This window comes from Gekko japonicus, unplaced genomic scaffold (assembly GCF_001447785.1).
Source record: "Gekko japonicus isolate JY-2015 unplaced genomic scaffold, Gekko_japonicus_V1.1 scaffold3624, whole genome shotgun sequence".
Classification (NCBI taxonomy): Eukaryota; Metazoa; Chordata; class Lepidosauria; order Squamata; family Gekkonidae; genus Gekko; species Gekko japonicus.
This window is the reverse complement of record NW_015174950.1, coordinates 9,138-21,967: the sequence shown is the minus strand read 5'-3', so window position 1 is coordinate 21,967 and position 12,830 is coordinate 9,138. Positions and strand designations below refer to the sequence as shown.

General features: G+C 48.0%; 1 non-coding gene across 1 annotated transcript; it reads right to left on the bottom strand.

Annotated features, from left to right (window-relative positions):
* Nucleotides 1–495: 495 nt before the first annotated feature.
* TRNAV-CAC lies at nucleotides 496–568 on the bottom strand. Its single transcript has one exon. It is a non-coding gene; the product is annotated as a tRNA-Val (tRNA).
* Nucleotides 569–12,830: the final 12,262 nt, after the last annotated feature.

Here is a 12,830-nt window from a genome sequence, read left to right as displayed (position 1 = left end):
TGAAGTTTACTAACCACACCTGAATGGATTTTCTCTTCTCTGCAGTGGTTGCTGCTATTGGACCGTTCTTGGAAATTGGCTGGGTAACCCAACCAACCAGGCCAGGATGATGGAGCACAGAGAACTCAGTGGAATAGTAATTCTTCCCTTTGACAGCAGCTCAGCTGGTAGAGCAGAGGAGTGTAAGAAAGGCAGACTTAGGCTAATGGTTCAGTTCTGACTGGAGGGATGGGCCTGTTGCTGGAACCTGAGGCCATTCTGACCAAACCTGGACTTCAAGTGTCCCCTGAAGGAAGGATGCTGTACTTCAGCAGTGCAGGGGATAGAAGCTGGCTTGAGCCCTGCTGTGACTGGGGCTACAGGGGTCAGGGAGGCTGTACCTTTAAAATGTTTAGCTTTCTAGCTTCCTTGTAGCCTCTCTTTTTCTCCCAAGCCACAAGCAACCTTTCTCTGGGCCCAGTGCCCATCTCTATCATGTACATGGGCAAAATGATGTGTTTCTGCCTGGTCTTGATCCAGGGACCTTTTGTGTGTGAGGCAAACGTGATGACTACTACACTATAGAAACAGGCCCTCTGCCTCTGTCCAGTTTAATGCACTGCTAACTGAGTTACAAGCATATTAGAACAAGGTCCTGCCTGCTTTGTATGCTGGTGAGAGTGGTGGCAGCAGGCAAGCAAAGGATGAACTTTAGCCCATCAGGCCTGGATCTGGATCTTCACCCAAAGGAGAAAAACTGACTCTCAGAACCTTCTGGTGCAAGCAAATTTGCGATCTGGGGATCGCCTTCTGGTGCAAGCAAATTTGCGATCTGTTTTGCAACCCCACAGAAGCTGGTTTGAATCTTGCCACAGCTCGTCGGTAGGGTCAGGAATCTGCTCCGGTTTTTTTGAGGGATGCTGCAGATTTCACCCTGAACACGTTCAACAGTCAAGGCTATCAAAATCAGACATGAGCCAATCAACTGGTCTGTTTAGTTTGTGTGAGCAGCCCCAAGACCTGGCAAACTGGTTCGCGTGGGGTTTTTGCAAAACCGAACATGCCCAAAGATGCTGCTGATTATAACCACTCAGTAGCCATTAGTGTTCCTAAGGACTATGTAGACAAACACTGAAGGGCAGGATTCAATTAGAATGCAGCATTCGTGTATGACTGATCTGTATGATTTATGACCGATTTGTCTATTTAAATAATTGCCTGCTGAGGAGAGCAGATATGCAGCAAGGCTAGGGGCGGGTGTACTGGAACCCCATCGGGCTACATGAGAATGTGCATGCACAAAGAAAGTAAACTGCACTGCACTGCACGGTTAGGAAGGAATACAGTGAAGCAACTTGCCAAACAGCCACAAACATGCTGAGGAACCGTCCAACCAGTCGTAGAAAAAAAATCATCTTCCTTGTTTGTGACCGGCGAACAGGATGTGAGCCAAGTCGGTGGGTGGTTTGAGCATCCCTAAAAATAATTATTTCAGTTACTCCCTCGCTACCTCTCTCTTCCTTCCAGAGAACAAGGATTATTTCCCAGAGTACAGCCAGCGTCTCTCTCCTGCAAGCAGGCAAAATGATGGTTTTGCCCAGTCTTGATCCAGGGACCTTTTGAGTGTTCGGCAAACACGATAGCCACTACACCACAGAAACAGGCCTTCTGTCTTCTCTGGCCCAGGCCTGCCCAGTGCTGCTCTGCTCACATCAGCTGTACCTTCAAAATGCTGTGACTTTATTGCCCACTTACAAGCTCTCTCTTCCTCCCAATACCACAAGTACCTCCCCCCCGTGTACAGTTGGCATTGTTCTCCTGTGGGTGAGCAAGAGCTTCCGCCTGGTGTTATTAATCTGAGGAACTGTCGAAGCGGAGCACAGCAGAGTTGGGCTGGGATGGCAGTGGCAGGACTCATTTCTCATCGTGTAGAGTAGTGGTCATCCAGGTGGCTCAACCTGCAAAATGTCCCAATGGAAACTGAGCAAAAATGCCTGCTTTGACCACTGCAAGCTGCGCCACGTACATGACCATCTGCAAGCTGTGCCACGTACATATGGGTACCCAGAACATCGCTGATTATGGCAGGAAGCCATAAATGACCCTCAGCATAGTTCCGTGCAAACACTTTGTCTCCCTGTTTGAAAGTGCGCGGCAATTCTTGGACCTCAGCTCTGGGGCGTCTAGATTCTGTCAGGTCTGGGTGGAGCCGGTCTAACAGAGTTGTTAGCCTGTGTCCCATCAGAAGCTCAGTTGGGCTCCTTCCCGTTGCGGTGCAAGGTGTAATATGCTGCTGCAAAAGGAAAGAGGCTCACTTCTGCCCCCAGTCCCCGGGGCCTAACTTCTTCAAAGCCTCCTTCGTCGTCCGAACCATCCGTTCGGCCTGCCCGTTTGTGGCCAGATGGAATGGCGTGGACGTTACATGCCTGATAACGTTATCAGACATAAATTTTTCAAATTCCCCTGAGGTGAATTGGGGGCCATTGTCCTATACCAGGACGTCTGGCAAACCATGGGTTGCAAAAACCCAACACAATACATTTATCACTGCTGTTGATGTAGTAACACGCATATTAAACACTTCCAGCCATTTTGAGAAGGTATCAACAATAATAAAAAACATTTGCCCTTGAAATGGGCTGGCAAAATCTACATGTAGCCTGGACCAAGGCTTGCTAGTAGTTTCCCAATGCTGAACTGGGGCTTGAGGTGGGTCAGGTCTGGACTGCTGGCACGTCATGCAGTGCCGGACCCAGTCCTCAATGTCTGCGTCTATCTTTGGCTACCAGACATAGCTCCTTGCCAGAGCTTTCATATGAACTATGCCTGGATGGCCATCGTGGAGAGCTTCCAATACACGCTCTCTCAGTTTGGGAGGCACCACCACCCAGTTCCCCCATAACAAGCAACCCTTGTTGACAGAGAGTTTGGTTTGCCTTGTGTGGTAAGGCTTGAATTCTGCATCCACTCTCCCTGCCAGCCACCCCCTCCAAACCCAGTTAAGGACTCGGGAGAGGGTAGAGTCCTTAGCCAACACAGCGGCAATGTCCGAAGAGTGGACCGGTGGCTGAGGCAGTTCATCAATTGCCAGCATGTCAAAAGCTGGCGCAGGATCTGGGTCCATTTTTGGCAGAGGGCAACGGCTAAGAGCATCTGCATGTCCGATTACCTTGCCAGGACAGTGCTCCAAATCAAAGTCATAAGCTGACAGAAAGACAGCCCAGCGCAACATGCGGGCCGAAATAACGTTCTGTGTTTGACGGTCCAGTGCAAACAGTCCCAGGAGCAGCTTGTGGTCGGTGACAAGGAGGAGCCGTCGTCCGTCCACAAAGTCATAGAATTTTTAAATTCCTGCCACCAAAGCTAGGCCCTCCTTGTCAATCAGGGCATAGTTTTTTTCTGCAGCCGTTAGAGACCGCAAGTAGAAAGCGATTGGTGCTTCCCACCCATCTTCCATGACGTGGCTCAAAACTGCACCAACCCCATACGGGGAAGCATCGGCCGCCAAAACCAGCATTTTGTCCTCGTCAAAATGAGTCAGTACCATATTTGAGGACAACAGCTCCTTCACAGAAACAAATGCCACCCCTTTGTGCAATAGGGCATGTAACGGCTCCGCCACCGAGGCTTTTTGAGGCAAGAAAGGCAAGAACGAATGATAAAAATTCAAAATGCCTAGAAAGGACTGCAGCTCTTTTTTAGAAATAGGCTGGGGGGCATTTTGAATAGCCGCAACCTTATCCACAGTGGGGTGTACTCCCTGTTTGTCTATCAGGAAACCAAGGAATTCAACCTCTGATACCCCAATATGACACTGATCTCTTGACTCTGAGACCCGCTTCCTTAAAATGCTCTAATACAGCCCAGAGGCGGTTGAGTAACTCCGATTCGTTAGACCACGCAATTAGCACATCGTCGAAGTAGGGAACCACCCCCGGCAACCCTTGTAAAAGACCTTCCATAAGACCCTGAAATATGCCAGGGGTGGCATTTACCCCAAACTGTAACCCAGAATGCACCTCTATGCGTAACAATCGTTTGGGCTTCAGCAGCTTGCAAGTCCACAGACAGCTGCTGATAAGCCTGTGCTGGGTCAAGTTTCGTGAATACCTTCCCTACCTTCCTCCCCCAAAAGAAGCCAACACGTGGCTGATTACAGGTACCGGGTAAGAATGTTGTTGCAGAGCCTTATTGATCGTACACTTGTAATCAGCACATATACATACAGTTCCATCAGATTTAACAGGAGTTACGATCAGGGTCCCCCATTTACCGTATGGCACAGGTTTAAGAATACCTTGGGCAATAAGTTTGTTTTTAATTCCGCCTCTATTTTAGCCTTCATGGCTATTGGCACCTTCCTATACCTTAGGCAGATTGGTAACACCGATGGATCCAGGTCAAACCTCACAGGTGGACCTGTATACTGACCCAGACCTTCACCAAAAACCTCTGGGAACTCGTCATAAATGCAATTCCCTTTATTTTTGCACACTTTGTTAACACCTGTTACACCAATACCCAGGGGTTTGAACCAATCCAGGGCCAGCAAACTGGCCCCAGTCACCCTCAGCAACCAAAAGGTACAACTGTACCTTGCGCCCCTTGAATTCCACCTCAAAACTGGCCCGGCCAGCTAGTGGAATGCGCTGCCCCTGGAAATCAGAGAGGTGCGCCATGGACGGGGTCAAGCGACAGCGGTTCCATCACAGGAGCAAACGTTGCCAAGTCTGCGATGAGATTATTGTCACCGCGGAGCCAGAGTCGACCTCCATGTCGCATGGAACCCTGTCTAGATGAACGGTGACCAGGATCTTCTTGCTGGGGCTCGCTCCGGTGCTCAGGACTTTTGCTGTGCACTGCAGGAGTCGGTCCGGTGGCAGTCGGCGGATCGCATGCTGTCATTGCCTCGAACCTTAAGCCTTGCACCCGGAGATGACGGTGGTGATTTCTTCTTGGCCCGGCAGACCCTGGCCAGATGACCCCGCTTCCCACAGGCACAACAGATGAAACCTCGCACCCAACAGAGGACTTGCTCGTGACTGCCGCCGCAGCCAGCGCAAGTGTGCCACGGTGCAGTTTTCAGTGGGGTCCGCTTCTGTCGTGTAGCTTGGGTGCGGTGAATGTCCTTGGCCTTCCCCTTGGAGTTGCTTGTTGATTGGTAGTGGACCGCCTGGTCCTTTCCGGCCTGGATATGGCACTGACAGACCTCTTGTGTTGACCTCTTGGCCGCTTCAGCGGCGACAGCCTCCACGTAGGCCCCTTTGTAAGTGATTGCAGGTTTTGCGAACAGGCACTGTTGAAGCCTTTCATCACAAAGGCCGCATACAAGACGGTCGAGTAAAGCTTCTTCAAGGTTGGCGAAGTTGCAGGGCCTGGCTGCTTTCCACAGGGCAGTCACATACTCAGCGATGGACTTGGCTGGGCCCTGGTTCCGCTTGTAGAACAGTCTTCCACCAGCTTCTTCCAGAGCAGAGAGGAACCTCCAAGGTGCCCCCAAGGGGAGCTGCTGGGGGACAGGTGGTTTCCTTCAGCCGATGCTACTGATCCAGGTTTGGTGGGTGCAGCTTTGACTTCTGCTGGCTGGGCCATCCCAGCATTGGCCAACTGTGGCCACCTGCTGCAAGGAACCCATGTGTGAGCAACACAGACTGACACAGGGAAGTGTCTGTAGTGCAGTGGCTGCTGCATTTGCCTCAAAGCGCAAAAGGTCTGTGGTTTGAAGCCCAGCAGAAAAGATGCCCCTGCGTGTCCCTTTTTACTCCTGTTTCAGGGCTCATTGCGGATTTGCTGCCCCATTTTCCCTGGCGCTACCTATGTCACTCAGCTTGGAGAGAGTTGGGTCATCTTAAGGTCCTGGCTTCAGCCCTCGGCTTTCACACATCCACTGCCTTATACCAAAGCAGACCATCGGTCCATCAAGGTCAGTATTTTCTACTAGCAGTGGCTCCCCCAAGATTTCAGGTGGAGGTGTTTCACATTACCTGGTAAAGGTAAAGGTTTCCCTTGCTCGAAAGCTAGTTGTATCCAACTCTAGGGAGTGCTGCACATCTCCGTGTCCAAGCTGAAGAGCCAGCACTGTCCAAAGGTTTCTCCATGGTCATGTGGCCGGCATGACTAAACACCAAGGCGCATGGAACGCTGTTACCTTCCCATCGAAGTGGTACCTATTTATCTACTTGCCATGTCTTGCTTTTGAACTGCTAGGTTAGCAGGAGCGGGGGCCTGAGACGGGAGCTCACTCCGTCACACGGCACTAGGGTTTTGAACTGTCGACCTACCAATCTGCCGATCTGCAACTCAGCGTCTTAACCTCTGAGCCATCGCAGCCCCATTACATTACTTACTGCCTGATCCTTAACTGGAAATCCTGGGGATTGAACTTGGGATCTTCTGCATGCCTAGTAGGGGCTCTAACAGTGAGCCACAGCCTCCCCACCCCCCCGGCAGGCCCTAGTGCTCTCCTGTGCCTTTTTTGCTGCTGTTCTCTAAGAAAAGCACCTGTGAACCATGGCCCAGTTTTTGCAGGAAACGCCAACCAAAAGGTCAGTCCCTTGAGCGTAAAGATGTCATCCTGGATCTGCTGCAGCCCTTCATTCTGGCAACTGAGCAACTGAAGGCCGGGTTTTCTGCATTTTCTCACTGTCCTTTACACAGGCTGGGCACATTTCATTCACCCCTGTGGTGAGTTAAATGGAGGCAATAACACTTTATTTACAACAGTGTCTTTATTACATTCCGATGAGTGGATACTGTTTTGATTTCGTCACCAAAAACATCTCTAATAAGGCGTGTGGTCTTGCCCAGTGTTCCGTCTTTCCACCTCTGTGAGTTATTCTTTGAAAGAAGGGGCTTTAATCAGAGCGCCTGAGCTACTCCTGGACTGGTGCTCATTTGGGAAGGAGAAAAAGATACGTAATTCCTCCATGTCTCCAGTAACATTCTCTGTATTATACATCAAAAGTGTCTCTGCTCTTGAAAGTTTAATCAAAGACCAAGTCCCACAATTCTGGCATACCTCAGCCACAATCTATTTAACAATCTCTCTTGTGAAAATGCAACTCTGAGATGACTCTTTAACACGCTGCCGCCCCCCACCCCCCAGGAAAAAGCAATAATCCTTAGATCCCTTTTTAGAAGTTTCATCCCTAAGGAAGCCAGCGTCCGTTATTTTTCCAAAGGTTCATCCTTTGATTCGTTTCATCACAGAGACATAAAACCTAATGAATGTCCGATTCCTGGTGTGCCCCTGTTCTAGGTGACCCCTTCCTTTAAAAATGTAGCTCTGGCTAAAACATTTGTTTGTGTGTACTGCTAAGGGTGTCATTACCACAACGATCACCTTAGCACTGAAAGCCTCTACCCCAGATAACCATCTTTTTCTCCCAAACCCATAATCTTGCTTGAGGAAATACAGCTACAGGTTGCACAAACATCCTTTGAGGGTTTTTTTTTTTAAAAGGGCTGGGTTGGCAGAGATACACCCAGGCCAGGGTTGCCATCCTCCAGGTGGGGCCTGGAGATCTCCCGCTTTTACAACTAATCTCCAGACTATAGAGATCAGTTCACCTGGAGAAAACGGCTGCTTTGGAAATTGGACTCTATGGCATTCTGCCGCAAACCCTGCCCTCCTGAGGCTCCACCTCCAAAATCTCCAGGTATTTCCCAACCTGGAAATAGCAACCCTATCCCAGGCATAAAGGGTAAAGGTTTCTTTTGCCCAAAAGCCAGTCGAATCCAACTCTAGGGGGCAGTGCTCATCTCTGTTTCCAAGCCAATGAGCCAGCGCTGTCTGAAGACTTCTCCGTGGTCATGTGGCATGTGGCTGGCATGACTAAATGCCAAGGCACATGGAACGCTGTCACCTTCCCACCGAAGTGGTACCTATTTATGTACTTGCAATTTCTTGCGTTTGAACTGCTAGGTTGGCAGGAGCTTGGGGCACAGATGGGCCCCATCTTCGTCACGCGGCACTAGGGCCTCGAACTGCTGAACTACAGACCTTCTGGCCTGCAGCTAAGTGTCGTAACCACTGAGCCACTGTGGCCCCACATTGCAGGCATAGGACAACTGTTTAAGTTGGCAGTGTACGAGAAAGCTTTCTCTGGCATTGTGGCTCAAAACTTAGCAAAACCACATGGGATGTTAGGAGGAGGTGCCAGTGTTTACACAGTGGTGTGGCGTGGCAGAGACCCGGGGCCTTGGCAAGAAGTATGGCGACCATCCGATGCAGAGCGGCGGCAGAATCAGGACGAGGATTGGACTGGAGGCGTGGTGATGCGGCGCACGGCACGACAGAGCCAATTGGACGTAGATCACAGCTGCAGCCGTTGCACAGCCGCGCACTGGGAAAAAGTCTCACCGGAAGGAGTCGCTGTGAATAAGAGCTGTGCCGAAAAATGCCGTGCCAGGAGTTGAAGTGACCACCGTGAAGGAGCCGGGAGAAGAAAGAGAGAGCCCTGCTGCCTGGGTGCTGGTAGGCTGTCACCTTCCCCTGTATAATTGTGGCCCTAGATAGGTATAACTAATTACATGTAAACCGCTCCAAGCCTACGGGAAGGAGCGGTATAGAAGTCGAACAAACAAACAAATAAATAAATAAATAAAACAAAACTGCTGTCAAGTCACACCTGACTTTATAAAGAATGATGGGACTTCTTCATTATGGAGAAGATCTCTGATCAGTTACAGTCCATTGACAATCCTCAATACCAGTCTGTAGTCCTTGAACAATGGCACCTTTTCTTGGACTACATGTCCAACAAAAACAACTCACAAGCAACTGACCCACTTGCCTATAGTTTCCTAACACTGTTCTGCTCATGGTACTTGATCGTTCTTGACTTCGGTATAGTTTGACTATGTATGTATTAAAGGTTTCAACTTCCGTATATATTGCTTACTTTTTTTCCAGGTATTTTGATTAACCAAATCCTTAACACGGTACATTACTCCCAAATAATAGTTGTGTAAGTTGACATCGTAGTTATCTTATCATGGAATTGTTAAATTACTGGTTTTGGTTTGGAAACATATTAAAAAGTGAAAATAAATTGGGTTGTGTTTTTTTTAAGTCACACCTGACTCATGGGCGCCCTGTGGGGTTTTCAAGGCAAGAGACCTTTCAGAGGTGGTTTGACATTCTCTTGCTCTGCGTATTCCTGGTGGTGTCCGTTCCAAACACTGAGCAGGGCTGACTCTGCTTAGCTTCCACAAGAACTGATGAGATTGTGTAGCCTGGGCTATCCAGGTCTGGGCACATCTATTGTTTTAGCTACCACCAATGAAAAGCAGTTGTGAGATCCAGGCCCGGATTTGAATGCAGAGCATGGGAACGAATACACAGAAATACTAGTAAAACACACAGGCCCCTTGAGTTTTCAGCATGACTTGTGAAATTCGCTGATCTCTGCCTGAGCTGCCTACGGAGAAGAGCCAGTTCTACTCTCAGCAACAAAAGGAGAAAATAGCATAATAGGATAGGCAGAGTTGGCTGTGCCCATCTTAAACTCAGCAATGCAAAGGAACTGCCATGAACTGTTGCCATGACACCCGTGGAGAGACTACCTTCTCCCCAATTTTAAAGAATTTCGATCTCCCCCTAATTTGTATAGCAGACAGAAATTATGATTGAAATCTGTGGCTTTCCTCTCTCCCCCCCCCCCTTTACAACATGTCCACTCTTTGCGGTCACACCAAATATTGTCGCTGTATCTGCAATACCATTCTAAGCAGAGCCAGGGGACTTAGAGCAATGTGACTCTGCTTAGGAGTGCCCTGCTGGGATCCTCCATATTCCCATCTGTGGAACAGCCTTCATGTTTAGCACTGGTGAGCAAAAAGTGCTGTCATCTCTCTGAGAATCAGTGCTTGAGCTTGTCTTCCCCAGTTATTGAGTTGTGTCTGTTCCCTGAATCTCGTGCAAGGTGAAGTTACATGCACATGCATTCAGAGCTTGTTGAGTTCTTAGATGCAAGTGGTGCGTGGTTTTCATGGTCCTTGGGACCACATACGCTTGCCAGCCTCCAGGTGGTCTAGAATAAATAAATGGAACTACAACAAAGAGGGTTGTGCAAATAACAACACAGTCAAAAGCTGTAACACTGTACCCAAAAATACTTGACAGTAGATTCAAAACATTCTTATATTGACAGTGTAGTACTCTAAATAACCACTCAGATCCATTCCAAAGAGACCAATGTAAATAGTCCAATACAGTTCAACAAATTGCTAACAGTTAATAAATGTCCACAGAACTAAGAGGAGTAATGGTTGATAGATGTCCACAAAACAGAGTCGCGAGTTGATAGATGTCCACAAAACACAGTCGCGAAGAGGTGTGTGGATGGACCGCCCAGGTTCCCATCCGTTTCCTTTCAGGACTTTGTCAGGCCACCTTCAGTGATGGAACATAAAGCTCCACATATTTCTCTTGACAGTATACAGCAGTCTATCTCTATTCCAACCACCACACCTCTTAGCAACTGTGTTTTGTGGACATCTATCGTTATCCCTCTTAGTTTTGTGGACATGTATTAACTGTTGAACTGTATTGGACTATTTACATTGGTCTCTTTGGAATGGATCTGAGTGGTTATTTAGAGTAAAGGTAAAAGGTAAAGGTTCCCTTGCTCGAAAGCCAGTCGAGTCCGACTCTGGGGTTGCGGTGCTCATCTCCGTTTCAAAGCCGAAGAGCCAGCGCTGTCCGAAGACGTTTCCGTGGTCATGTAGCCGGCATGACTAAACACCAAGGCGCACGGAACGCTGTTACCTTCCCACCAAAGTGGTCCCTATTTATCTACTTGCAATTTCTTGCTTTCGAACTGCTAGGTTGGCAGGAGCTGGAACTGGAGATGGGAGCTCACTCCATCATGCGGCACTTGGGTCTCGAACTTCTGGACTACTGACCTTCCACAGCCTGCAGTTCATTTAGAGTACTACACTGTTAATATAAGAATGGTTTGAATCTAGTGTCGAGTATTTTTGGGTACAGCGTTGCAGTTTTTGATTGTGTTGTTAGAGGCATAGCCTCCAGGTGGGAGCTGGAGATCTCGAGGGATTACAACTGATCTCCAGGAGACAGAGATCAGTTCACCTGGAGAATATGGCCTCTTTGGAAGGTGGACTCTGTGGCATTATATCTCATTGAAGTCCCTCTCCTCCTCAAACCCCACCCTTCTCAGGCACTACTCCCAAAATCTCTAGGTATTACCCAGCCGGGAGCTGGCAGCCCTGGGACCATCAGAGGTGGGATCTTGAGTTCTACCGTGCTGGGTAGCCATTCCTCCACTTCCCCTCCTCCGTGCTTCAGAGGACAAGTGCTTCCAGGAACAGCACCAGGTTCTGCAGCATCACTTCCTGGAAAACGGAAGGAGTAACTGTTGCTATGACCAGGCAAGCGCCAGGATCCTGATGTTCACTTACTGCTACAAATGGAGGCAAATGATCAGCCGAGAAGACCTAACATGATGAGTACTGCTTTTCTTGTTCATTTTTTTTTGTTTGTTTCACCATAAGGGAATGGTGGCTTTTGCATTCTCCTGCTACAAACTTCACAGTAGCTGGTCACGTTCGGTTCTCGGTGAAGCTTTCTCTTGACACAACTTGCAGACTGTAGGATACTGATTGATTGAGAACCAAACAGCATTTCCACTGGTGAAAAGGGGGATGAGGGTGTCCCATTTGAGCACCAAAAATTGTTTGCTGAGGATCAGGAGACCTGTGCCTCACAAGAGCCCTGCAGTCAGGAGGGAAACTGGCTGAGATCATTGTTGTAAATAGTCAAATATTGTTTAATACTCAGACTATTTGATGGATCTTGCTCTATTGGAAAGAAGAGATTTCTTTGCTTTTTTAAAAAATACTTTATTCTAAGGGAAAAGGTACACGGGATTGCTACAAATTAACAAAACACTAAGAGCTACATTTCTAAGCTTCCTATACTGAAGACAAGCACACACGTAATGGAGAATTCTCCTTCTTCTTGACCCCCTAGAAAGGAAGTCACCTGGAACAAATGACCAATCTGCATCAAAATAGAAGTTACTTTTCCCGGGCAAATCCCCCATTGGCTTAGTGCCAGGTATCCCTTCCAGGTCAGTCTAAACAATAGCAAACTAGGAATACAAGTTAACCCTATAATGACTGAATCAGACCTTGTAAACACATACATTTCCAACACCCCTTCTCAAGGTCTAACATGTAAGTCATACATACAACATACAAAAACATTATTCATTATTCAATTCAACATTTGTACCAATCATATTCAACATTTTACGTAGACGTTCAAATTTCTCTTTGGTCAGTGGCTTAGTCAGAATGTCAGCCACCATTTCTTCTGTACGACAATGCTCAATATCTATCAGCTTCTTCTGGTACAAATCCTTCACTAAAGCACACTTAATACCAATTGATCTACTTCTAGCTGTGGTGCTTTCTTCCTTACATATGGTAATACAAGCCTGATTATCTTCAAACATAAGTACAGGTACAGGTTCTCTTATTCCAAAGTCCTTTAACATATGAAAAATCCATTCAAGTCTACTACAGGCACTTGCTGCTGAAACACACTCCGCTTCCGCTGTAGACTGCGCCACAACAGTTTGTTTTCTACTAGTCCAGTCTATTAGTCCATCTCCGTAGAAAAATAGATATCCACTTGTAGACTTGTAGTTGTCCGATTCTTCTCCCCAGTTGGCGTCCATGTATACGACTAGTCTGGGCCCTTCAGACGGTGCAATTTTCAGTTGTAAGTCCATTGTTCCTTTCAGGTACCGCGCCAGTTTCTTTATTGCACTCCAATCATGATGATTAGGCGAACTCACTTTTCTGCATAAGATGCCAACTGC